Source organism: Macaca nemestrina (genome assembly GCF_043159975.1).
Source record: "Macaca nemestrina isolate mMacNem1 chromosome 4 unlocalized genomic scaffold, mMacNem.hap1 SUPER_4_unloc_2, whole genome shotgun sequence".
NCBI lineage: Eukaryota > Metazoa > Chordata > Mammalia > Primates > Cercopithecidae > Macaca > Macaca nemestrina.
Window position 1 is genome coordinate 110,411 of NW_027257556.1, and position 24,549 is coordinate 134,959.

A 24,549-nucleotide genomic window follows, 5' to 3' on the forward strand; every position below is an offset into this window, starting at 1 on the left:
TTTAGAGCATTTCTAATGTGGTTTTTGTTTCCAGACAGAATTACTTTTTTCACAGACACGGCCACTAAAGTCATAAATTATGCTCAGGATGGACACACGGGTCAGCTGACAGAGTGGAGTCCAGAACAGACCCAAAGATGCAAAAGCAGTTCAGTAGAATTTGAGTCTTTTCAACAAATGGTGCTGGAATTATGGGACAGCTGTATGCAAAAGAGTGAAAACAGGGAGAAATTCCTGTATGAAAATTAAGGTGGACCATAGCCCTGAATGTAAAATACCAAACTACAAAACCTGTAGAAGAAATGGAAATTGGAAATTGTCAAGACCTAGGGTGAGAGCTCTTAGCCATGATACCATGATCCATAATCAAGGAAGAAAACAAGTAAGTAAGACTCATCAAAATTAAACTTCTAATATAAAAGACACCCCTAGGGAATTGAAGAGACACATTTTCGATAGATGGGGAGAAGATGTCTATGAACCATGCAGCCGGCAAAGGACTCATATCCAGAATGCACAGGACTCCCACGGCTCATGACAGAGAACAAACCACCTGACTTAAAAGCGGGAAGAGACCTGAACAGATGCTTCACTGAGAAGGATGGGAGGATGGCCTGAAAGCATCTGAAATGACCTTCAGCGTGACTGGTTGCACCGAGATGTGCACCAAAGCCGCAGCGAATTTGTTCACACCCCTGCTGGAGCGCCTGACTAAGGTCTTCCGACAGCCCCAGGTGCTGGTGAGGACAGGCAGTCGAGACTCCTGTGCGATGCTGGGGTTCAGCAGGGTGCAGACAACTTGGCGGTTTCGTATAAAACTGAACTCACACAAACGTGGGGCCCGGTGACCCCACTCCTGGGTATTTACCCTAGAGAAACAGAAGCTGATGTTTAAGAAAAATTGTGCCCAGATGTTAATAGCGCTGTCTATAGTTGCCCAAAACAGGTTACAATGTGCTACAGCCATACGTGGAATAATAAACATCCAGCAACCCTGAGGCCTGGCTGTTGATCACAGGACACCGTGGGTGCACCTCCAAGCACGATGCCCAGGAAATCGTGATTTTGCGAGTGTTTTGCCACAACACTCGCAAAAGACAGACTCGGAGGATGGGAGAACACAGAGACGGTGGTTGCTGGGAATGGGAGGGTATGCTTATGAGGCCCCGTGAGTGGGTTTGGGGCTGCTGGACTGTTCTGCTTGTGTGATGATGATTATGGGAATATTTGTGCCGAAATTCACAGAACTGAACACTGTCCGCTTTACAGTAATTTTTAAAAAGCGGTAATATGCTCATTTTCAGTACTGTTTTTAATGGAAGATGGAGTTTGCAGACAATTCGTTAGGGCAAGCCTGTCTCAGGAGTTTGTAGATGATTCGTTAGGGGCCTGTCTCAGGGCCCTTGGGTTGGGTTGGGTTGGGTTGGGTTGGGATGGGTTGGGTTGGGTTGGAAAAGCCTTCCCTGTTGCAGGCAGTAGCATGGGGCATGGAAAGGATATCGCCAAGGAAACACGGAGAATCCTTTGAGGAAGCATGTGTATTTCTAACTTGCTATAAGATAGAATTGGAATTTGTAATGGTTTTGTTTTCTAGAGTCTTGGTAGAATAGGGAAGACAGTGTAATAAAAGCTAATTTTGAAATGAAGAATTTTAAAGATTTTCAACAGAAATAGCTCTAGGAAGTCACCCTGGAAATGTTTTTAAAGATGTTCAGGAGCAATAGCTCTAGGAAGAGTCACTCTGGAGTTGCTTCTTGAGCATTGGTTTTCTGGCTGTATCTTCCGACTTTCATTTTTAAGTTTTGCTGTGAGTTGGGGATGTGTGGGAATAACCATCCCCAGGTGTTGGGTAGGAGTGGCCCTGCAGGAGGGTGCATGTGCCCCAAGGCCTGGGGCACTGTTTCAACCTAGCATGGAACATAGGAACTCTTGTCAGTGGCTGGAGTAAGAGTACCAGCCTGGAAGGCTGGGGGAGCCCTGGGGTGGTCTGGGCACTGTCCTCCCTGCCTGCAGGATGGCAGCTGGAGGAGCTCGAAGGCTGCCTGCCTCATGGCTGTCAGCGCAGCAGCCCTTCCTGGCCCTGGAGCAAGCTTTTGGTCCATGAGTCTCTGCACCGGGACTTGCCTCCTGGGACCTCCGCCACTGTCTTGAGGGCCCTGGTGCCACTTTCCCAGTGGGACCCAAGCCTCAGGCAGCTGCGACCCCAGATTCGGTTGCTTTCCCTGCCATCTCATTCCAGCACGAGTGCTCACCCCACTCAATGCAGAGCCTCAGGTTCCCTCAAGATCCCCAGAGATGGAATCTCCCAATTTAACAAGATAGTTGGTGACAAGATTTGAGCGGCACTGATTTAACTCAGCTCCCAGAGTTTAAGTTCTCAAGACACAGTCTTGCTCCTTCCCTGGCCTCATCCTGTGTAGCTGGTGTGGATGCGGGGTTTCTGGAGGGTGGGGCTGAGGCAGGTCAGCAGCAGGGGGATGGCTCATTATCGATCCCTCAATGCCTTGAGGATAACTAGGATTAATGACCTTTATAGGGTTGTAGGTTTGGGGTATATACATATACATGTGTGTGTGTATATATATATATATACACATACATACATACATACATATATAACGAGTTGGATTTCACGTGGGGCAACCTACAGCAGTGTGGCCTCACCAGGTGCCCAGCAAGACACCTGCTGACACTGTTACTGTGTGTGTTCCCGTCATCCCACGAGGTGGACACGGTTATCACCACATTTTTCTGACATGAAACTTGGAGAGGAGAGGGTTTAGGAAACTCCTGAAGCCACATTGTCAGCGGGACCCGGGTGGTCTGGCCTTAGATCCTGCACTGTTTGCCCCTCGCCACGCTGTCAGCAGACCTGGGTGGTCTGGCCTTAGAGCTCACGCTGATCGCCCCTCCCTGCCACGTTGTGGGGTTTTTCCTGCTTCTGGGCAGCATTTGATAGCTTGTGAAACAAGACCAAGACTTGCCATGAGTGGATATGCCATTATCTGAGATCCAGAACGTTTCTGGACCTGGCATTGCCAACGTCACGTAAGGGGAGGTAAAAACATTTTCTTTGTGGTCATTGGGGCTCCTGAAACGGTGTTTTTCCCAGTGAAAATTGACTCATAAAAATCTGTTAACTCAATACTATGTGAACAGGAAGAGGTGTGTTGGGCTCTAGTTAAATGTCTCAGAGCCACAGAAGTAAATGAGGGCACCTTCCAAGCACAGCCTCCCGGAGGGGAGGCCAAGGACGTTTGCCTGGAGGGTTTGCCATGAAGCAGGACTCGGGCAGGTCTGGTCTGTCTGGAAAGGCCTCTGCCATGATGTAAGTTAGTTGAAGTAGTTGAGGGGTGGTGGCGTGAGGTCGGTGGTCCCCAAGGAAGCCCCTAGCAAGGCCGGTTTCCGTGGGATGGAAAACTGCCGTTCAGTGGCTGTACTCCTGGCTTCACTGGTCTGATGTACAATCCTGCACTTGGGTACTTGGATCCCAGCCAGGTCAGATGGTTGTATCGTGGAGCAGCGTTTGTGTCAGTAGAGAGCAGAGTGGTGGTTCCCAGAGGCTGGGAAAGGACAGAGGTGAGGCCCCTGAAGGATGCTGGTCTTCCTGGTTTAGGGGTTTGGGGCTCAGCCACCTTCCTGTGTCCGTGTAAATACCCAGGATCATTTTCGCTTGCCCCACTTTAGTTAAGCATTGGAGCTTCAGGATGTGCGTGCCCACGTCACCTGGGCCGTGATCCTGGAGTTGGGTGAGACTGATTCCCGGGTTTATAGAATTACTCTGGGATTATTAAAAACAGAAGCACTTGAGGCATTCATAATGCTATTTCCTGAACATAATTTATGTTCAGTTCTTCAGAAACATTTCTCTGAGGAAGCATCTATAATTTTTGTTTTCTGCCACTCAGTGCTAGAAAGAATTGTGCAACACTCAAGTGAGTGGCATTATTCCCCTCCCTCCACCATGCAAGCAAGATTAAAGGTACCTCTGGCCCCCCTCAGTCTTCTCACCTGCAGGGCGCCTGGCGTGGCAGTGTGCTGCCTTCCGTCTTCTTTTTGGGGAGAATTAGTCATGTTTGTGTGTACTGCTCAGCTCAGCCTGGTGCGGTTGTGTGGGTGAGGAGCTTGGTTGCTAGGTGACCCTCCCAGGCCTGCCTCCCACCTCCCTAGGCCTTGTTCTAAACTGACAGATAACCAGTGTGTTTTGGAAGAGGACAGCAGCAGGGCAGGAGAAAGTTTATTCAGACTTTCTCCTTGCCCTGGTGTTTGAGCCCTCATCCAGCCTGGGCCCTTCTACGGAGCTGCCTTTGTGTGTTGCAAACCACTCCCTCCCAATAACCGTGCTTTCAGAGGTTTGGAAATGTGAATTAACTCATCTTCAATTTAAAGCGTACTATTAAATTTTCATGTTGAAACTGATGTATTTTATGGCCTTTATTTGATTTCTCTTGATTTTTTTTCCCCATATGAGACATTGCATCTTAAGGGAGACAGGCTGGTGTTGGCCCCCTTTCCTAAGGATGGAAGTGAATTCTGAAAGCCCTTTATGTAGGCAGCGAAATAATCAGGGAACCTTTATTATAGCTCTGCCTGTCCATGTAAAGCGAGCACGACTCATAAGCAGGAAAAAGTACAGCCCGGGGGCAAGGTGAGCCCTAATGCTGCCTGTGCCTCGCCTCCCTGCCATGAGGAACGGAAGTGCAAGCGCAGGTGGTTGAGTCAGCCTCCAAGCCCAGCCTGCGCCCCCCTCACATCCCTCTGCATCTGCAGGGGCACAGGCCATGCTGCCACCCCTCACTCAGTGCCAGGGCTGATGCATCAGGAACAGGGGGTGCTGTCCGCCCCTTGCTCGGTGCCAGGAATGATCTGTCAGGATCCCTTGTGCTCATCTGGTCCTCACGTCTTCATCACCAGCCTCCTGCTGGTAACGGGCTTGTTATTACCTTGGTATGTGTTGTGGGGCAGTGCTCAGTCCTCCGAGGGAGGGAATCGGCCCTTAGCCAATTCACATTCAACAGGACCGGGGAATGGGTTCTTGTTCCATGTCCTGGATCCCAAGAAGCCCTTGTCCTGGACCCTGTAATGCCCGGGGTCTTCCTGAGAAACGCTGGTGCCACTGGAGCACAGCCCGGCCCCCTCCAGTTTCTCTGCTTTGTAACTGCACTTGTGTTTAGCAGGTCTTCCAGGACTTAGACGCTGCTTGGTGTGAGCCAGGTTTTGTGTGGAAAGAGGACAGGTCCGAGTCGACAACCAACCAGCCCAGAACCATCTTTTATGCTTCCAGATTCTGTGGCCAAAAACTTACCCGTGGACATTGAGGGTGATGCATTTCTGCTCCAAGACGTCTGTGGACTCAGCTGGAGGGATGGAAAGGATGTGGAGCCTCTTCACTCCTGGCCTGGCCTTGGACCTGCTGTGCAGCCTCTCAGTGGCACCAGGGCCCCCTTGTGTCACAGCAGTCTCGGGTTCGTGGCACTGCCTCAGGATGTCCCAGGCTTCATGATGTCCAGGCTCCCCTGGCATGGCGACCTCAGGTGGGTGGCACTGCTCTGACGGACGTCCCAGGCTTCATGATGGTAGGGCCTCCTTGTGCCATGGTGGCCTCAGGATGGTGGCACTGCCCCAGGGTGTCCTAGGCTCCAAGGCCAGTGTTCCATCCAGCGAAGGGAAGTTGTACTGTAAGGTCTAGTCTCGGAAGGTTCCTGGGGTCCTATCCTTCAGAGTGGTCCTACACTCACCACAAATCAAGCCAGGGGAGGCCCTGCCAGAATTTGCAGCTGTGTTTCAGGTGGTTCCACAAGGCCTCTTTTATTTTGGCCTAGTCAGGTATATAATTCTTTTTCTCTTTGGTTTTATTGAGACAGGCAAAAAAAAACCTTTTTGTTGCCCAGGCAGTGGTGTGAGCACAGCTTACTACAGCCTCAACCTCCCAGGCTCAAGCGATCTTCCTGCCTCAGTCTCCTGAGTAGCCAAGACCCACAGGCACATTTCCCACATGTCCCCATGCCTGACTTATTTTTGTATTTTTTGTAGAGATGGAAGTTTGCAATGTTGCCCAGGCTGGACTCGAACTCCTGGACTTAAGCAGTCCAGCTGCCTCAGCCTCCCAAAGTACTGAGATCACAGGCATGAGCCACCGTGCCTGGCCAAGTGTGTTTCTAATTTCAAAATTAAGAGGACCCCCAGCCAGTTAATTACGTCTCTTTTGGAGCATGCTGCTTATAGTACATCAGGAAAAATCCTCCAGAACTTGGAAAGGGGGCTGGACAGACACAGCCCTTTGAGGTTGTCTGAGAAACCCCTGGGGTCTTTAACCATCTGGAGGGATGTACCATGTCAGACGCACTGTTGTCGACCGGCTGAAGCCCAGGTTTCATGAGGTTTTGTGTCGGCTTGTAGTACTTTCTCTGGCAGAGATGCGAGTGACTTCTGCTCACTGAGAGGCTCAACTCAGAGACTTCATGGCCTGAGGGACGGCAGGCTGTTTGAGCTGATCGAGCAATCTCGCGCTACCTTTATTTTCTGAAACGCCTATGAGTGACTTCTCACATGGTCTTTGAAGCGGCTTCATGCCCGCGCTCCTTGGTAATGATCGAATGCTTTTTTTGACCCCTCGTCCCCTTTCTTTGGGATGTTCCGGTCTCAGTTCTCATGTGTTCTGCTTCTACGGGAATTTCTGAAGCTGCTGAATGTAGAAAGCACTGAGGAGGCTGTGCTCCCACCCCTGTGAGTCTTCCAGGCATCATCCTCTCCCCTTGGCGAGGCGGCGTCCATGGCACACCGAGGAGGCTGTGCTCCTGTCCCCCGTGAGCTTTCCAGGCGTCCTCCTCTCCCCTCCAAGGGGGACAGGAGGAACCTTTCAAACCCTTCTTAAACTTCTTTTCATGTCTTTGTTTTAACAGATTTCTTTGTATCTTCTCCCTTATCCAGAAATGAGGGTGAACGCTGAGTTATTCACGGGAGTCAAGAAACCACACGCAGCCCAAAGTGACGTTGGTTTCCCTGAAATGATTTGTGTGTGTTCACCTTAAAATGCAACTCAGTAAAACAGGTGTGTTTTGAGGAAAAATTTTAAATTACCCAGGTAAAAATGTGACAGTTAAATTTCATCGTCTGTGCGGGTGTCCACAGCCCCCTTCTGTGATTGCGTGTGAGTTTGTGACTTGTGGTTATTTTTGAAGAAAGAAAATCTGTCGCTGAGGACTTTAGAGGGTGTGCTGGGATTGTGTAGGGTGGACATCAGGGGCTTCAGTGTGTGGCTTCCTTGAAGAGGTTCAAATTAAGGCTGAGAGTCTCTACTCCAAAATGCTCCAAAACCTGAAACATTCTGAACTTCCTCATGACACTCGAAGGAAATGCTCTTCGGAGCACTTTGGATTTCAGGCTGGGGATGGTCAACTGGAAAGTGAAACATTGCAAGACCCTTCTGGCCCCGGGAGCTTGGATAAGGTCATGAAGGGGGCCTGTGCCGGGTGTCCCTGGAGTGTGAGGCAGCCTGGGCTCGCTGAACTGGTTTTTGTAGGAGCCACAGAAGGGAAAGAGCGTCAAAGTGGCCACGTCTGGCTCCTGAGAAGGCTGGACCAGAAGGAGGTGGGCACAGAGGGCAGCAGTTGTGTCCCCAGGGTCCTGGGCTCCTGTCCCTGGTGGAGTTGAGAGCCTTCTCTAGTTGTGGCCTCTCCCCTGTCAGCAGCCACTGAGGCCTGAAGGGAGAGGAGGGGGCTGAGGAGAGGAGGAAGGATAGGCCTGCTTCTGGAGAGGGCCAACATCGGCCTGTGCTAGCCTCGTTTGTTACTCCTGCGTCCAGGGTGCACGGCCGTGTCTCGTGGTGTAGCGGTTCCCGGAATGCACAGCGTTCTTGTCTGCAGTAACAGCTTTGTCTCCGACCCTTGGAGGCAAGTTACCTTTTTCCCCAGTGAAAAGAGGTAGAAAATCTTATAGAAATGCATGTGCTCTAATGTCTATTTTCTGATAACACATGGTCGCTTAGGCTAAATCTTTGGGAGGTCAAGGCAGGAGGATCACTTGAGGCCAAGAGGTTCAATACCAGCCTGGACAACATAGCAAGACCCCATCTGTATAACAGAAAAATTAGCTGAGTGTGGTGGTGCGTGCCTGTGGTCCCTGCTACTCTGGAGGCTGAGGTGGGAAGATCACTTAAGGTTACAGTGAGCTGCGATTGCTCCACTATACTCCAATCTTGGTGACAGAGCCAAGACCCTGTCTCAGAAAGAAAAGTTAAAAAAAAAAATCCAGAAATGTCATTGTCTTTTTAAATCATCCGAAAAGAAAAATCTTTTTTTTCTATGAATGTAAAGGGAAACTGATACGATTCTTTCCTTGCATTGTTTCTCCTTTTCAAATATTTACAGTAGTCCGTCCACATCGTCTCTCATCTCATTACAAAGCAGCAGGTGTCTTCGAGGTTAGTGGTGTTTCTCTGTGTCACACCTTGGAGAACAGCCAGCATGAAACCTCTTACCACAATCGTGCGCATCGTTTGTAGTCCCAATTAAAATCCTTTCCAGAGATGCCTGTGCTGCTTATTATAGCAGAACTTTGGTTGTGCTGAAACGTGCATTCAGCTAATGGTTTTAAGTTCATATCTGAGATGATGTTGTATAATTCATGAAGCATGTGGGATCAGTAATGATTGAAGATAATTCTGGCTGATGTCATTTAGAGGATATTTTTCACTTCAAGTTAAAGTTTCCTTCGCGATAGTCATTTTGGGATTCATTTAACTATGTGCTTTATTTCATAGCTCAAATTTTCATTTGTCATTTCATAACATAGGATTTTGAAAGCAGATTTGGCAAAATATTTCTAACAAAATGTTTGCTTATGACGTCCTAAGGAACAACACTCAGAATTGCTGGTAACTGTGGTACATTTTAAGGCTGATGATAGAAGTCACTTGAACGGGAAGGGGTGCTTTGTGAGGCAGATGGGGTTTGAACCCCGACCCTCCTGATACACCAGTCCTAACCCTGGCCTTCTCTCCTCTCCACTGGGAGATGAGAAGGTGCCAGCATCCACCTCACAGGCCGTCCTGAGAACCTGGGACTAAGGGCTTGTGTTCCTCTTGCAGGTGGTGCAGATGTGGGGGCTTGAGGATATACACACTGCAGGCTGCCAGTGTCGGGGTAATCCAGTTTTAGTCATAAAGGTGGGATTTGCTTTGCTCCCCTGCTGACCAGGTGCGGTGCCGCTGTTGTAGCAGGTGTGTGGATCCTCTTGGGTGGTCCTCAGGTGGAGAAGGAGTCACTGATTCGTATTCCCAGTGTTAGATGTGAGGGGACCATGGACCTCATGTGTTCAGAGGGGAGGAGTAAAAAGCTTCCCTTGTAATTTCAGGACTGTCTATCCCAGGAATGCCAAACCACTGGCTTTCACCTTATGCTGTCATAGGTGACACTGTACGGAAATGAGGACTCCTATTTCGCATACCTGAGCCAGTACCCGTCTCCCTCCAGGGCCGTGGCTGAGCCCTCTTGATTTCTCTGGGTTGCCAGCCTTGGGGATCTGTAAGCCCAGTGATGTCTCCGGTCTCGGCCCCCGCTCCCCGTGGGGACAGGAGGTGGCTTCAGGAGGCTGGTGATGAATGCCTGAATGAAGCCGACTTGTGACTGCAGTTCTGTCTAAGGGCCTCCCCGGGTGTTAGATGTCAGTAAATGACACCTGTGTGTGGATCTCATGTGCTGAGAGAAACAGTGGGGGAAACCAAAGCTTGTGGAGTCTGCAGGTTCTGGACTTGGGGGCGTGTGCACCTGTGTACTTGGTGAGGGGTGTGATGTCTGGAATGAGTGTGCACGTGTGTCACGTTTGTGCATGTGTGGTGAGTGTATTTAGCAGGCGTGGGTGGAGTGAGCATGTTCATGTGTGTCGTATGTATTTGAGGATGTGTGTGGAGTGTGTACATGCATCACATTTGGTGAGGGTATTTGAGGGTGTGTATGGAGTGCATACATGCGTTTGCGTGTATAGTATTGGGTGAAGGGATGGCATGTGTGGAGTAAGCATGCACACGTGTGTGCTGTGTGTGGGGTTTCTACGTGGTCCTCCCCTGAGCCTGCTCCTGGGCCCTGCTGTCCTGGCAGTTTTACAGTTTGGTGTGTCTTTGATTCCGGAAGATTCTGGAACCAAATTCTGAAGCTGTGATCACAAACTTGCAGCCCTGGAGGACGCTGGCCCATGGAGCTGGCACGAGGATCTCTGTGCTGGCCTCTCCCTGGGCTCTGTCCACAGAAGAGCATGTCCGATGATTGAGCTGTGCGGGTCTGTGGCTCCCCAGCCTCCAGTCAGCCCTCGGTTCTGCCCTGCCTCTGTTTTTCTTGCTGAGGGGCTCCGGGAAGTGGTGCCTGGGATGGCATTTTCACCCTGGGGTTGCTTTTCCAGCTGCCCAGGTGCTGGCTGTCTGAGGCCTGCTGTCATCCTGGGTGGACGGGGCTGTTGCGGGGGCATTCCTGAGCACCTGCGGGAAGGCAGGGTTAGGAAGTGCCAGAGGTGAGTGGCTTCCTCCCACACTTGATTTTCTGGAAAGTTCTGGGTCTCATATTTTTCCCTAAGGGAAGTTAGAAACTGAGTTTCTCTTTAGGGGAACGTCTTTGCAGCGTCTGTTGTTTGAATGTTCTCCAGGTGTGGAATACTCGGGGCCGTGTGTGTTTGGGAACATCCGTGTCCTGAGTGAATTCAGTAGGGAATGGAGAGAGGCCTCCTGTCAGCTTGGCCTCTGTTTCCTGCTTGTTGAGAGTTGACAGCTGCTGGTATCCCAGGGAGAGTAAAACACTGGGCAGTGTGGGATGGAAACGTTTGCTCTGACAAGGTCAGTGGGAAAACATCTAAACAAACGTCGCTGTTCTCCAGGCTTCTAGGGGTCGAGCTTGTTTTGTGGTGTTGAGGGAAAGCTACGCTTGTTCCTGTTCCTCACCATTTGAATGGTGTCCAGGGCTCGTTCCTCTGGAGAGGTGATGCACGTGAGTGGGGGTCAAGTCACAGGCTCCGAGGTTATTTGGAATCTGTCAACTGATTTCCTGAACACACAGGTGCTTGGTAAAGATATTCCTGATTAGCTAAAACATTTCAACAGGACGTGATAGCTGGTGGTTGTTTAAAGACTATCACAATTTTCCTGTTACTTTTTAAATGCCTGTTGAATCAGGGGGGATTCCCATACTTTTCTTTTCCTGTCTGCATACTTGATATTTTGTTTATTGTTTTTTATGTGGGTGTGCAGTTAACAGGATTTGGAAGCAGTCTCAGCCCTGGGGAGACTTCAGAGCCACCTCAGTCAGTGCTGAAGGGAGGCAGGGATTTGGGGGCTGCCTCCTCCATAGGACGGACACCAAGGGCCAGAGGTCAGCAATCTCAGTGAGGTCACAAAGACGGGCACACCCAGCACCCTGGCCCATGTGCCTCTCCTTCACGTTTGTCTCTGCTCAAACTGCTCTCCTGGGTCATCACGGGTGATCTCTAGGCGCGTGCTTGCTTCTTGCAGAAGTGGTGTCTGGCTGTGGTCAGTGTGGGCCCTCAGGACTTCCATGTTTTTGGCTCACATCAATATTGGGCAGTGGTGTATGTTTGTTTTGGAGTGGTAGATCGGGTGGATTTTGGCTTTACCAACTCATTTAATACCTGTTCTCCTAGGTATAATACCTGTTCGTAAGCCGCATGTTTTCCTAGGTGCTGGGGCCCTATCATAAGCCGCGTGTTCTCCTAGGCGCTGAGACCCTATCATAAGCTGTGTGTTCTCCTAGGCGCTGGGACCCTATCGTAAACTGTATTTGAGGGATCTCGGAGGTGCTCCTTATGAGGATCCGATGCCTGACCTGAGGTGGAAGAGTTGCAATTCAAAACCAACCCCCCAAAAAATTGTCTTCCATGAAACCCATCCCTGGTGCCAGAAAGGCTGGGGGACAGCTGGCCTAACGAGGGCTAAGATGTCAGTAGATTTTTGGACTCGGGCCTCAGTTGAAGAGGATTAGATTTTGAAAGGTGGGGATTGAAGGCTTCTAAAGGGCAGGTTTTCATCTCCAGTGGGGCCTCGGCAGAACTGGCTAGAACTGACCCAGAAGCTGACAACTAGTCAGGCTGGCTCACTACCTGTGTCCTGTGTGTGCAGCCTTGCTGTTTATTCAATTGTCTCTTGGGGTTGTGGATTCCATCCACAGCCTCAGAGTAGTGGAACCCATTACTTCAAGGCTGATCTTATTTAATTTTATCAAAAAGACATGAAAACCATTTAGTATAAATCTTCCAGATACCTGTATCCTTTCTTTTCCCAGAGGCTTTTAAGTATTGCAACTTAAAAATCTTCAAAAATAACTTTAAAGGAAAACTTCTAAGTACATTTTTGATGAGCACCCTTGACAGCTTTAATATGTGAAGTAAATTCCCTTGACTTTCGTATTCCTAGAAACTCGTTCATGTTTGCAGAAGACTTTGTATTTTGTTAACAGTGGCCACTGTTCGGTGACCATCATACCTGCCGTGGTCTCATTTAGAAAGTTGGATGTGGATGTATTAGCTTTTCAGACACAAAAACACATGGGCTGTTTGTTTTTGGTTTTGAATTTTTTGGGTTTTTTTTTCCCCCCAGCTGAATTCAAGAAAGGGAAACAAGCAGACAGAGTAAGTACCAGAAAGCGTCTAAGTGGTTGGGTGGGGGATCCTACTATGGTGCTGGGTTGTGTTCTGCCAGATATCACTCCTCAAAAAGCTGACCCTGAAAGGGCTGGCATTGCCCTCACCCTGGGACATTTGTCTGTCTCACCAGAAAATGAAGAATCTGCCAGAGTACTGTGAGTCAAATTCAGTCAGAACTCGATTAAATAAGAGGCTTTGTCTCAAAGGCCAAAACATGAGGACACATTTTTAATTTTTTTTTTTTTTTTTTTTTTTTGAGACGAAGTCTCGCTCTCTTGCCCAGGCTGGAGTGCAGTGGCGTGATCTCGGCTCACTGCAAACTCTGCCTCCCTGCTTCACTCCATTCTCCTGCCTCAGCCTTCCGAGTAGCTGGGACTACAGGTGCCCGCTACCAAGCCTGGCTAATTTTTGTATTTTTGGTAGAGACGGAGGTTTCACCGTGTTAACCAGGGTGGTCTCGATCTCCTGACCTTGTGATCCACCTGCCACCTCCTCCCAACGTGCTGGATTACAAACGTGAGCCGCCACACCCGGCCGAAAATATGTTGCTTTACTGCCTCAGTCCTCAGTTGGGTAGTCTGTTCTTTGTTGTTGAAAGGCGCGCTCTGCGAGATGGGAATCTTCCGGTTGCTTACTTAGGGAATCCTGCCGGCTGTCATTTACTGGAGAGCGCAGTTTCCTGGCTGCCCTGGTCTTTGAGGGGACGGAGACTGAGGGGTCATTTTCCCACCTGGACCAACGTGTTTATTAAACCTGGCTTGTGGATCATTTGGATCTTTTTATGAAGGAAAAGCCACATCTGTGACTTTCAGATGAGTGGAAGTCGTGTTAAAATATATATATATTTGGCTACTATGGAGAAGTTTTGTCTTTGTGACCTGTGAATACAGTCACTGGAGAGCAGAATGTTCACGCCGTAGGTGCTTACAGTGTGCATGCAGAGTCACATTCTTCACTAGTATTACGTTAAAAAGTGACAAATAAGAGAAAAATATTTTTCCTCATTACAACCTCGGTAAGAAGCTGGCAGTACTCTTGTTTTTGGAGGGGTGTGAAGGGAATATTGAGAAAGTATAATCAACGTTAGACTCGCCCACTCTGCAAATCCTATGCCAGCTCGAGTGAGGACCCCGTGATGGAAAGATGCACCCCTCTCCCCGGAAGAAGTTGAATCTTTGTGGGGCTCAGGATGCCTGGTTCATCTCTATACAAAGGCAGAGTGTGAAACGCTGTGGAGACTGAGAGAAGAGATGTGGTTAACAAGTATGAGTGAGAAGTTTGGGGCTTGTTAGCACCTGGCGTGTGTGCAGCAAGCTTTGCTATCTGCACACGTGTGATCCTTGGAACACTGGTGTGTGGAGCCGTGAGGCTGTCGAGGGCCCCAGCTCCCGGCAGGCTGAGGAGTTCCCTGTTACCACCAGGATAACCGTGATTGAAGGCTGTCACTCAATCCCAAGTCCCGGAAGGGGCTCCTTTCCGAGAGGAAAACACCCCTGGAGCCTCGGGCAGAATTCAGTGATTTTTCATATAATGTTGCTTAGATTTCGCAAACATGAAACCAAGAACATATTTCAGAATGCTTATGGTCCTTTTGTAACCATGGAAACAAAGTAATTTGCAGTCGATGGACAGTTTGCCGAAGCTGAACTACCTACATCATGAGCACGGCGCTCTCCCTACCGCCTTCGGCCTTGCTCCGGTTTGCTGGGAAGGCTTTGCAGAGCCTCTTGGCTGGGATATTTCTCCCATGTCCCATGTTGCTACCCCTGGTCACAGCCATACTGCTGGGCACCTGCGCCGTGAGGACACTGAGTGGACACGAAGCCGCGGGGCAGCAGTTGGTCATGAGGCGGCATCCACATGGTCCAAAACAGGTTTCTGTTCATTAAGAATGATCGTTGCAATAAAAACAGAGTGAAAGAAAACCCTCTACTGACCTGAGAATGCGTCAGCTCAGTTGGGTGGGGAAGTGCAGTGAGGAAGGTGAAGACTGAAAGGAAATGAAGGAGGGAGAGGAAAGGAGAGAAGGGAAGTGAAAGGGGGAGGGAGGATGGGAGTGAAGAGGGAGATGGAGGAGGAAGAAGAGAGAGGGCGGTGGGCAGGAGCCTGGCAAATGAGTCCCAGAGCCGGTTCCTGACCGTCGTGGGTGCGTCAGAGCTGATCTTCCAGGGGAGGTGGCCTGGGAGGGCTGACCCTTAGGAAGTGAGGGCCGGGGGGAGCTGATTTTTTGGCCCTCAGCGGGGCTGTTGCTGACCTGAGATGCAGTCGATGGTTTTCCCGAAGAGGTCGTCTGCACAGCCACCGTTTGCTGCCAGGTTGGAGAGAGAAGTGCTCCCCATGGGTTCTTTCTATTTTGTGGATTTTTCCCAGTTTAGCTGAGCAGCCTGTCAGTGGAAATGTCAGGGATTACTAACATGTCTCCATTCTACAGAGCAGTCAGCCAGCTTCCGATCCTGTAGTTGTTGGGGGCACCACTCCCGTCGTGTCAGTGCTGGCCCAGCATGGAAGCTGCGGCCGGAGGCACTGGGAAACCTGCGTGGCTCTTGCTGCCGGGGTTCTGATGGGAGTCGTGCGCTGGAAGAGAGACGTCCTTTAGGCAGAGCCTGGTGAGGAGGGGGTGCTGCTGTTGCAGCAGTACATGGAATTTCAAATGACAAATGAAACAAGCTTTTAATTATGACCAGAGCTCTGGGCCCTGCTTTTCTTCAAATGGAAATGTTGTGCTGAAATGAATTTGCTGTTAATTGGTTGCCTCATGCAAGACGGAATGCTGGGAGCAAAGTAGAATGTGGACTTATCGACAGAGCTTCCTCCTCTCAGACTGTAATCAGTTGGATGGTGCTACACAGGAATACGTGAGAATTCGTGTGAGAAAGGCGATGGGTGCAGACCTGTGTGACCGGCAGGTGTGGGGAGAGGTTTGAGAGAAGCTTTTGGCTGAAGTGGTGTCAGGTGCAGGTGCTGAAGTGTGATGTCTGGCTGGATGGAAGAGCACATGCCTCTGGGCTGTGGGAAACAGAGGAGGAGGTGGGCAGACGTGAGTCATGTCTTAGGAATGGTAGCAATTCAGGCAGACCCAGGATCAGGCTCCCACGGGGGAGGAGTGGACATCAGGACCCAGGGAGCGTGGGATGGTGGTCACGCCCGGGCCTCTGTGGAGCTCGCTGCTGTGTCAGCAGGGCCTTGTGCTTGCCCTCCTTAAAGCTTTCCCGATCCATAAAATGGGCATGACAAAATCCACCTTGTGACACTGAAGCTTAAATGAGATGATCTACATGGTGTCTTCCTTCCCTTCCTGACACATCATAGACTCACAGCTATGGTAGCAGAGACAGACTGGATGGAATGCTGGAGCCACTTTGTGCCTGGTGAAGCTACATGGATTTGTGCAGTGCTGGCGACTGTCTCTGAAAGCTTTTGGTCATAGCAGTGGCAACCTCGAGTGGCTCTTGGCATACTTGAGTCTGTGGAGTGCAAGGTTGACTGGAGCTCCAAGGCCATTGATACTATCCAGGGATGAGCTGATGGGGCCTTAAAACATAGGGGAAGGCCGAGAGGACTTGGCTGCCAGAAGCATGCCAGAAGCATTGCAGATTTCTGGCTTCGAGAACTTGCTGACTTATGGATATAGGAAGGTAAACCCAGATGGCTCCAAAATTTTAAGTCCAGAAGAAAGGTGGGAGGGTACAATTGCTGATTAGGTCATGATCGCCCTGTCCCTTTCTTTCTGGCCATCGTTTCTCCTCCCTTCCCCTGCCTTTGTGAGCTGGAGGGCCTGAGCCTGCACAGAGGTCTATTTCATGGTAACGATGACCTGCAGTAAGAAATCTCTCCACTTTATTTTGCAGCAGTAGTTAAATAAATTTAAGGAGTGACGGTGTAGTGGTATTTGTTTTTGCTTTTTTTTTTTTAAGTATCATTTAACTGAAAGTTATTCCCAATTTCACTGATCACTTTGAGAGGCTGAAACATGCTTTGATTTGTTATTTTGTGTTTGAGCTAGTTTATTTTCTCACAGGAATGCCAATTGTTCTGTTGTCACACATCATTAAGTATCTCAAATTGTGTTACTATAATACTTAGCTGAATTATCTCCCTTATTTTGGCTTTCAATAAACTAAAATCTGTGTGAAACACACAGGATGGTGCATCTCCATTGAGGGTTGTTCAGAAGTGTGACTTTTCCTGGCATGCTTGAGAATCAGTGACATTATTTTATAGAAACACTTTGCAACTGACACCAAAGCTAGAAGCTCCTGTAAAGGGCAGGGTAGGTGACGTGTTATGCTTTATGGGTCACAGAAGTCTCTACATATATTTCTTTTGTTAAAACTTCAAAGTGTAAAAATCACTTCTGGTTCCCTGGCCAAGGCTCGGTCGGGGATCATGGTTTGCAGACCCTTGACATCACCTTAGCTGAAAGCTGGTCTCCCATGCGGTTAGCAGGGGCCCACCTCATTGCTTCAGCCAGAAAGATGCTGCCCTCATGCTGGAATTTACTTCAAACAAACTTGAAAGCTCTGGCACCGCTGCTTATTTCCATACTGTTGCAGGCTATCTAAAATACGGAGGATGCCTTGGTGTTTTGATTTTGTTACTCCTCTTGAATGGCTCTGAGATGGCTCATCGCGAGTTAGACATTTGCAGAAATGATCAGGCAGAGCTGCAGTCATCTTGCAGATCAAGTGAAGTTTTTTCTGAAAGCTTGTTACAGGCTTAAATTTCTGACCCCTTTCCATCCACTGCTCTTGTATGATTGGCTTCTTTTTGCACCCATTTGGATCTGTGAAGCGTCTCCCCACCGTGGTAGAACTTTAGCTCTGATTTCATGTATGAGTCAGTATCCTCACTCCTCTTCTGCGAGGAGAAAGCGCTGCAGGTCCTGCATGGTTTCCATCCCCTCCCTGCACGCGGATGGATTGGGAGGTATTTGTGGTGTGTGAACTTGCTACCCCCAGAGGCTCCTTGTTCACTCCCCTGGACCGCACTCCCTACTGCCATGGACTGCACTCCTCCCTCGTGGTTCATTCCCCGGACCGCATTCCTCCCTCCTCCTTCCTGGCTCACTCCCCTGGACCACACTCCTCCCTCCTGGTTCACTCCCTGGGCCGAACTCCACCCTCCTCCCTCCTGTTTCACTCTCCTGTGTGCCCACACCTCCCTCCTGGTTCACTACCCTGGGCCCCCACGCCTCCCTCCTGGTTCACTGCCCTGGGCCCCCACACCTCCCTCCTGGTTCACTGCCCTGGGCCCCCACACCTCCCTCCTGGTTCACTGCCCTGGGCCCCCACACCTCCCTCCTGGTTCACTGCCCTGGGCCCCCACGCCTCCCTCCTGGTTCACTGCCCTGGGCCCCCACGCCTCCCTCATAGTTCACTCCCCAGGGCCCCCACTCCTCCCTACTCCCCTGGGCCGCATTCCTCCCTCCTGGTTCACTCCCCTGGGTCCCCACTCCTCCCTCTTGGGGGCGTGGTAGTTTCTGTTGTGCTTGTGCCAGCACGGTAAGGCTGAGTGGCAGCTCCAGGGCTGTGGCTGCTCACGCAGCTGTGGCATTAGTGCAGAGAACTGCGGGGATGCAGCTGCCCTTGCTGTGATGCTTCGAGTGTCATAGTCGATATGGGAAACTGTGTGGGATGTGGATGTCCCAGGAAGGGACAGGAGCCTCCCCGCAGCCTCTGTCAAACACTTCTCAGCCAGGCGTGGTGGCTCACGCCGGTAATCCCAGCGCTTTTGGAGGCCGGGGCGGGCGGATCACCTGAGGTCAGGAGTTGGAGACCAGTTTGGCCAATGTGGTAACTTTTGACGTATTAAGAATTAAGGAAAATGACTCATACTCGTTTGCCTTGCTTTTTAATTGACGATTGGTGTAGCCCAGTAGTGTGAACTTGTTAAGCAACCATTCTTACCGAAAGACTAATCTTTAAACGTCTCTTCCTCTGGACACGTCTTTGGCTGCTGTAATCAAATGCAATGTAATCAGCACTGGTTAATGGCTTTCCTTGCTTGGCTAACAAATGCTCCTCAGAAACTTTGGTTTCTTGTTATTTTCATTTATAATTATGTTTTAAGCCTTCTAATTTTTCTAGCTTTCCTGCGAATTGGGAATAACTGTGATGGGTGCTTAGTTTGGGATGTTGACATACACTGTATGCCCAGCTATTATGCCATTGTGTGAACACTGATTTGTCACTTTCTCATGAAGACTGATTTCACCTAGTTTGGTAAATTCTATTAATTTTAAGGAAGGGGGTGGAATGCAACTGCTGTTAGGTGGCTTTTTTAAGGATCAAGGAAATGTTGCCATGATTATTACCATTACAGAAGGAACATAAAAACACGTGCTGCCTTCAGTCATGATGAATATGTAAGTCTGTGACTGCAGAAAACGGCAGCCCTAAATCTTAAAATCGTGTGGATGCACCAAGCCCATCTGCAGGGCACCGTGGAGCAGACTGCATTAGCCGAAGTTGGCCCACAAGTCCTGAGGGATGGTGTCTGAGTTATGATAAGGCTCTGACTTAGGATTAAACAGGCCTCCAGATACTGTGATATTCTAAACAAAGACACGATACTGCCCTGGGAGCCCAGTGGGCACCTGTAGGCAGTGTAGGTGAGAAAAGGCTCCAAGGAAGATTCCTGCAGCTCAGCTAGGAGGATTCTGTAAGGCAGTAGACCCATCAATGTTCAGAGTGTTGAGCTATATTCATTCCTTTTAAGCAGCCAGGCTTGTGCGTGTTTTTAGGGGCACTCACATGGCGCCCCTTCCGCCCTCACTGCTGGTTGTGCCTGTTTGATGTTCCGAATTTCTGTGTTAAGTGTGTCCACTCTCCAAATGTATCTCTGTCTCTAGAATATTTTAGAGTAGACCATTTATTGGTTAAACGCTTGTTTTGAGTGAGGAAGAAATCTTTAACACTGGCCATACAGACCCTGCTATAAATGTTGAACAATGGAGTGTGTAATGTTTAACACGTAGTGTTTAAAGTAGAAGACAGTTTAATTTAGAAATCCTGTTGGAATGCCAACTTAAATTACCACCATCCGTATGCATATGGAAAAGAATGAGAGTGAATGTGCAAAATTGGAATTTTGTCTATTTTGTAGAGATTCTGTAATGTATCAGGTAGAAGCCTCACTTCATGATTTAAATGCATGAAGCTGAAATTACAAAACTTGACGAAAACATGCCTTTGAATAGTGAGCCTTTATCCTCCTTGAAATAGTGATTCATTCACTAACACGTCCACCTGCAACTTTGTCAAACACATTTGTTGCCCTAGTTCTCAAGTGGGCTCAGTTTTCCAGACAGGCAGATTATTACTGTTTAAACTTTGTCCTGATGATGTTGGTGAACAGGGAAAATCCCTTGAGGTGGATCCTCTGTGTGTGTTACACATCAGACGCGGCCTGCCCAACCCCTCTGCCTGTAACTGGGAACCTTGACTGTCGGGATCATTGTAGAGAACCTTGAGGAAAGCAAAACAAGCCTCTGGAGTAGCAAAAGATGTAGCTGATTTCATGCAGTAAAACTTACACATTTTTCTTTAAAATGCATCCTTCGGAACATCAGCTTGCTGATTATCTTAGAATCGCTGTAGTATGCTGACAGCAGTCGTGGGAACAGGTGCATGGCCCGGCTGATGCAGGATGGTCTCAGAGCGGAACCACACTGCTGACACCGAAGGAGGGGCTGGAGCCATCACGCTCGTGACTCGTGCAGATGACCTTGGCTGACCTCCAGAAGAGGAAGTGTCAGTATCCAAGGAGGAAAAAGTGTATTAATTTCATGAGTGTTTGCCTTCACAATGGCTAATACCCTGAGTTTGTGGCACCTGCTGTCTCTGGAATGAGGAGCCTTCCCTTCCTGGCAGACAAGCTCTAGATGGGAACAGGAGCTGTGGCTGCTGGATTGAAGAGGTTTCCTTCTTGGGGAGGTGGCCTTCGAGCCTGACTCGAAGGAAGCTGTGACTGGCGGGAAAGGGCATTGGAGACAGTGTATTTACCAGGAGGGTCAGTGACTGAGAACCATCCTGTTCCGAGTATTGCCATTCTGGTTCTAGAGTAAACTTGGGGAGAAGCAACAGCCAAAAGCCTCGAGGAATATTCTGTGATGTTGATGACATTTGGTAGATTTGTTGCTGAGACTGAAATGAGAAGCCCTGGAGGTGCAGGTCTATCAGGCCATGCGACGTGGGACAGCTTCTGCTTCAGGGATTGGAGTCCCCGTGCCAGAGGCTCAGTCCTGCAGAGACTTTTGCACAGTGGGCAACTGCTGCCTCCGGTTGATTGTGAGTCCCCCAGATGAATACCCATGAAAGGTACCGTGTCAGCAAAGACCCAAACTCTGTGAAGCATTTTGAGATTTATTCTGAGCCAAATGAGTTACCATGGCCCTTGATACTGCCCTCAGGAGATCCTAAGAATGTATTCCCAAGGTGGTCAGATTCCAGCCTGGTTTTATAGCTTTTAGGGAGACATGAGACAATCAATCAAATAAATGTAAGATGTACATTGGTTTGGTCTGGAACGGTGGGACAACTGGAAGCAGGGGTGTCCAGGTCATAGGTAGATTCGAAAATTTCCTGATTGACAGTTGGTCGAGAGAGTTGTCAGATAAGGGGTTGTGGAGACCAAGGCTTTGTCATGTGGAGGGAATCCTCCAGGTAACTTCGGAGAGAATAGATTGTAAATGTTTCCCATCAGACTAAGAGTCTAAGTTCTGTCTAATTCCAGAAGGGAGGTGGGGTGATGAGGGAAGTCCGACCCCCCACCAATCATGGCCTGGACTAGTTTTTCAGATTAGCTATGGAATGCGCTTGTCAAAAGCAGGGGCTGTTCAGATGGCCAAAGGGGCTTCAAATTCTAATGTTTTTACAACCAGAAAGTGATTGTGTTTCTTCTGTGGATGAACAGCCAGTGTGGTAATTAATATTTTATTAGCAGATTAATTTGGAAGTCAATGTGTTTTCAAGTATGTTAATTATTAAGTCATCAACAAACAGAGAAGGGCTTGCTTTGAAACCAGCCTGAGACTCAAGAGGCTCATCAAAGAAAACGATGGACTTGGGAGAACTGATTCACGTGTTTACTGACCCAAGTTTCAGGCATTATGAGAAGTCTGTGCTGATACACTTGTGACTTGAGAACTTAAATCTTGCTGGACTCTTAAGAGTGAGGCTTTTTTTTTTCTTTTCTTTTTAAACGGTCAGTGTTTCTGTCTCCTGTGTTTTGTCTTCCAGCCGCTGAGCACTTTAGCCTTGTGTTCATGTGGCCTTGTTCTCCGAATCACCCCCTTTGCTGCTCCTCTGTCCTGCCCGCCTTGATCGCATCTTCCCCACCCCGTGGGTTTTATCCCGAGGACTGCTCTCCACTGTGTGGAGTGGAGGATCAGTGGACACTGGCTTTACCGACTCATTTTCTGTGTAGCTCCCAGTTTCTCAAAATCATAATTGTCTTGGATTTCCTGTGAAACTGGGAGTCAGGCCTTGGGCGCAGTACTGGGGCAGGAGGGAGAGATGAGAACAGGAGGGATGGGTTTGTCAGGGGAAGGATCTCCTTGCCGAATTCCTGTGTCTGTTTTAGGTTAAAGACGAATGTCCGGGTGGGTGGATGTCTCACCCGGTGTGGCTGGACCTCGCTGTGCTGAACACTGAGCAGGGGCCCCAGCAGCTGCCTCCTGCCAGGCCGGGGCAACAGGGCTGGGCTTTCGCCTCTGGGGTGGGTTGTGAGGGCTCGTGCCAAGGTGCAAGGGTCTGCACCACTGTGGTGTGACCTGAGGGGCATGTGGGAAGCTGGTCTGTGCTCCTTACCTGGGAGAAGCTGAGCTCACTTGGGCCAGAGCCTCTGGGGAGGTAGGAAGGCAGAGGCCTAGAATTCCTGTTTTCCCCAGACAGCAAGGAAGCTCAGTGTTGCACCTGCTCTGAGATGCTCTCAGCAGCCATATATAGTTGATTTTAACATGAGGGAAGGTGCCAATTAACCCGGCTCTGTGGAGAGCTTTGAGGAGTCCAGGCCCTGGGCCCCAGGCTTTTTAATATGTTCCTTCCTGAACAAAAAACAACAAAAGATCCCTGTGGCTGATGCCGACTGCGTGGGGTAGGACATGCCGAGCTTGTGTGGGGCTTGCCCCTGAGTTTCCTTGGTGCTCCTCCCAGCCCCCACGGACACCAGCCATTCCAGGCCGAGGCTTGTCCTGTTTAGACCCTTGTTGGTGGGGTCTGTGGTCCTGGATCGAGGGCCCAAGCACTTCCTTCATCATTATAAATGATTCACCCGAGATGTACGGCTGCCCCCAACATCTCACGAGCATGAGATACAGCCAGTGTCGCTTCCCCAAGCTCATAATTCTAGTGGAAAGAGGAAATTTTACTTTTAATGTGCTCGTGTGACTCAGATGCAAATATTCAATTCCCGTTAAACTTTCAAGACCTTGAGAACCTCAGATTCCTTGGAAGCCGTTCCTTGGCCCCACGACTAACTCCTGTGGAAGGAGGCTGGGGTGGTCCTCAGGGTCTGGGGTCCTGCTGCGTTCTCCAGGATTCCTTAGGTTTCATCATTAGTCACAGCTCTTCAGCAGGTGGAGCTGATTGACTCTGACATTTCCATTATGTTGTTCTTGTGTTGCCTCAGTTAACTTAGAATAATCAGTATTTACCAGAAATAATTGATGGCGAGATGAGAATTATTGGTGATTCCCGGACATAGGCAGCCTGTATAGATAAGCGTGTTACACAGTGTCTGATTTCTGAGATGTTGGTCCAAACCTGCTCAGCAACACACTTTCAGGGGTAGATTCCTGTGCAGGAGAAGCTGCTTTTCCCTGAGACACTGTGGTGGCCCCTGCACTGGCACGGCAGGGTGGTTGTGTGACTGGGCAGGGCTGGACGTGCTCCTGTCCACCCCTGCGCTGGGCGCCCACCTCCGCGCCACATCTGTGTCGAGGGTGCCTACCTTTGTTCCTCCAGCTCGAACTCATAGAATTGTGTACTTTCCTTGACACATTCCTGCATAGAGATGATTAGATCTGGGGGCTGAATCTCAATCTGACATGCATGTAGGTAAATTATTCATGTGAATGACTTGGGTCCTCCACGTTCAGGGTCAGGAGGCGCGAGGTGGGTTTGGAGACAGCTGCCTGGCCTCAGGAAGTTTCTCTCAGAGTCTGTTTCTTTCTCTAGCAAAGTAAATGCTGCCTACCTCACGGGGCTTGACACACGCTCAGTACTCAGATGCTGTCTGGTCTTTATTATAGTTAGTATTTGGGGAACAGCGTGGCTGGTAAGAAAATGCGTTATCTTTACAATTTATAGAATGTCATACAAGGCAAGCGTGAAACCGGGACTCTACCGTAATCTGAAGATGCTGGTGCTTACTCTTCTCCTTAAGCATTTTGTTGTAATTCTGGTGTGTGTCAGCCAAGTCATATGACGGCACCGCATGCGTGATGCCAGCTCAGTTACCTTGGAATGGGGAGCCTGAGGCTGCCAGGGAGCATCCCTCCTGCCTCCAGCCCTCGGCAGTTTGTCTGTCTCTCTATCTATCCTTCCCTCTGTCCCTCCCTATCCCCCACTCCTCCTCACCACTCCTGCTCCCCTCCCTACCCCCCTCACTTACTCTACAACAGAGGCCCAGACTTTGACAAATCGCAGCTGGGCCTATTTATCGCTTGGTTGGGAAACCAGAGGGAAAGGGGCCCAATTACTACAAAAATAGAGAATTGAAATAGAATGTGAGCCACTTGTGCGTCTTGTTTTTTATTTTAATCTGAATATAAAAGGCAAGTGTCAACACAAAATTGGTGGTAACTGCGCCACACAGCTCCGAGTCTGCCTTGTCGGGCCTCCGTGGGTTCCCACACCCTGGCCTTCTCCATGAGCGTCTGGACACGCCGTGGCTGCGAAAGAAGCA

The 24,549-nt window shown here is 49.5% G+C and overlaps 1 long non-coding RNA gene across 4 annotated transcripts in view; it reads left to right on the top strand.

Annotated features, from left to right (window-relative positions):
- LOC139361040 (uncharacterized) overlaps positions 1-24,549 on the top strand; it is a 124,855-nt gene that overhangs the window by 33,978 nt on the left and 66,328 nt on the right. For 2 of the 4 annotated variants that reach the window (XR_011618618.1, XR_011618615.1), the window contains exons 2-3: positions 5,285-5,534; positions 6,903-7,051. This is a non-coding gene — a long non-coding RNA (uncharacterized lncRNA). The remainder of the gene's footprint in view (positions 1-5,284; positions 5,535-6,902; positions 7,052-24,549) is intronic. The other 2 variants (XR_011618616.1, XR_011618617.1) reach the window with 2 other exon arrangements.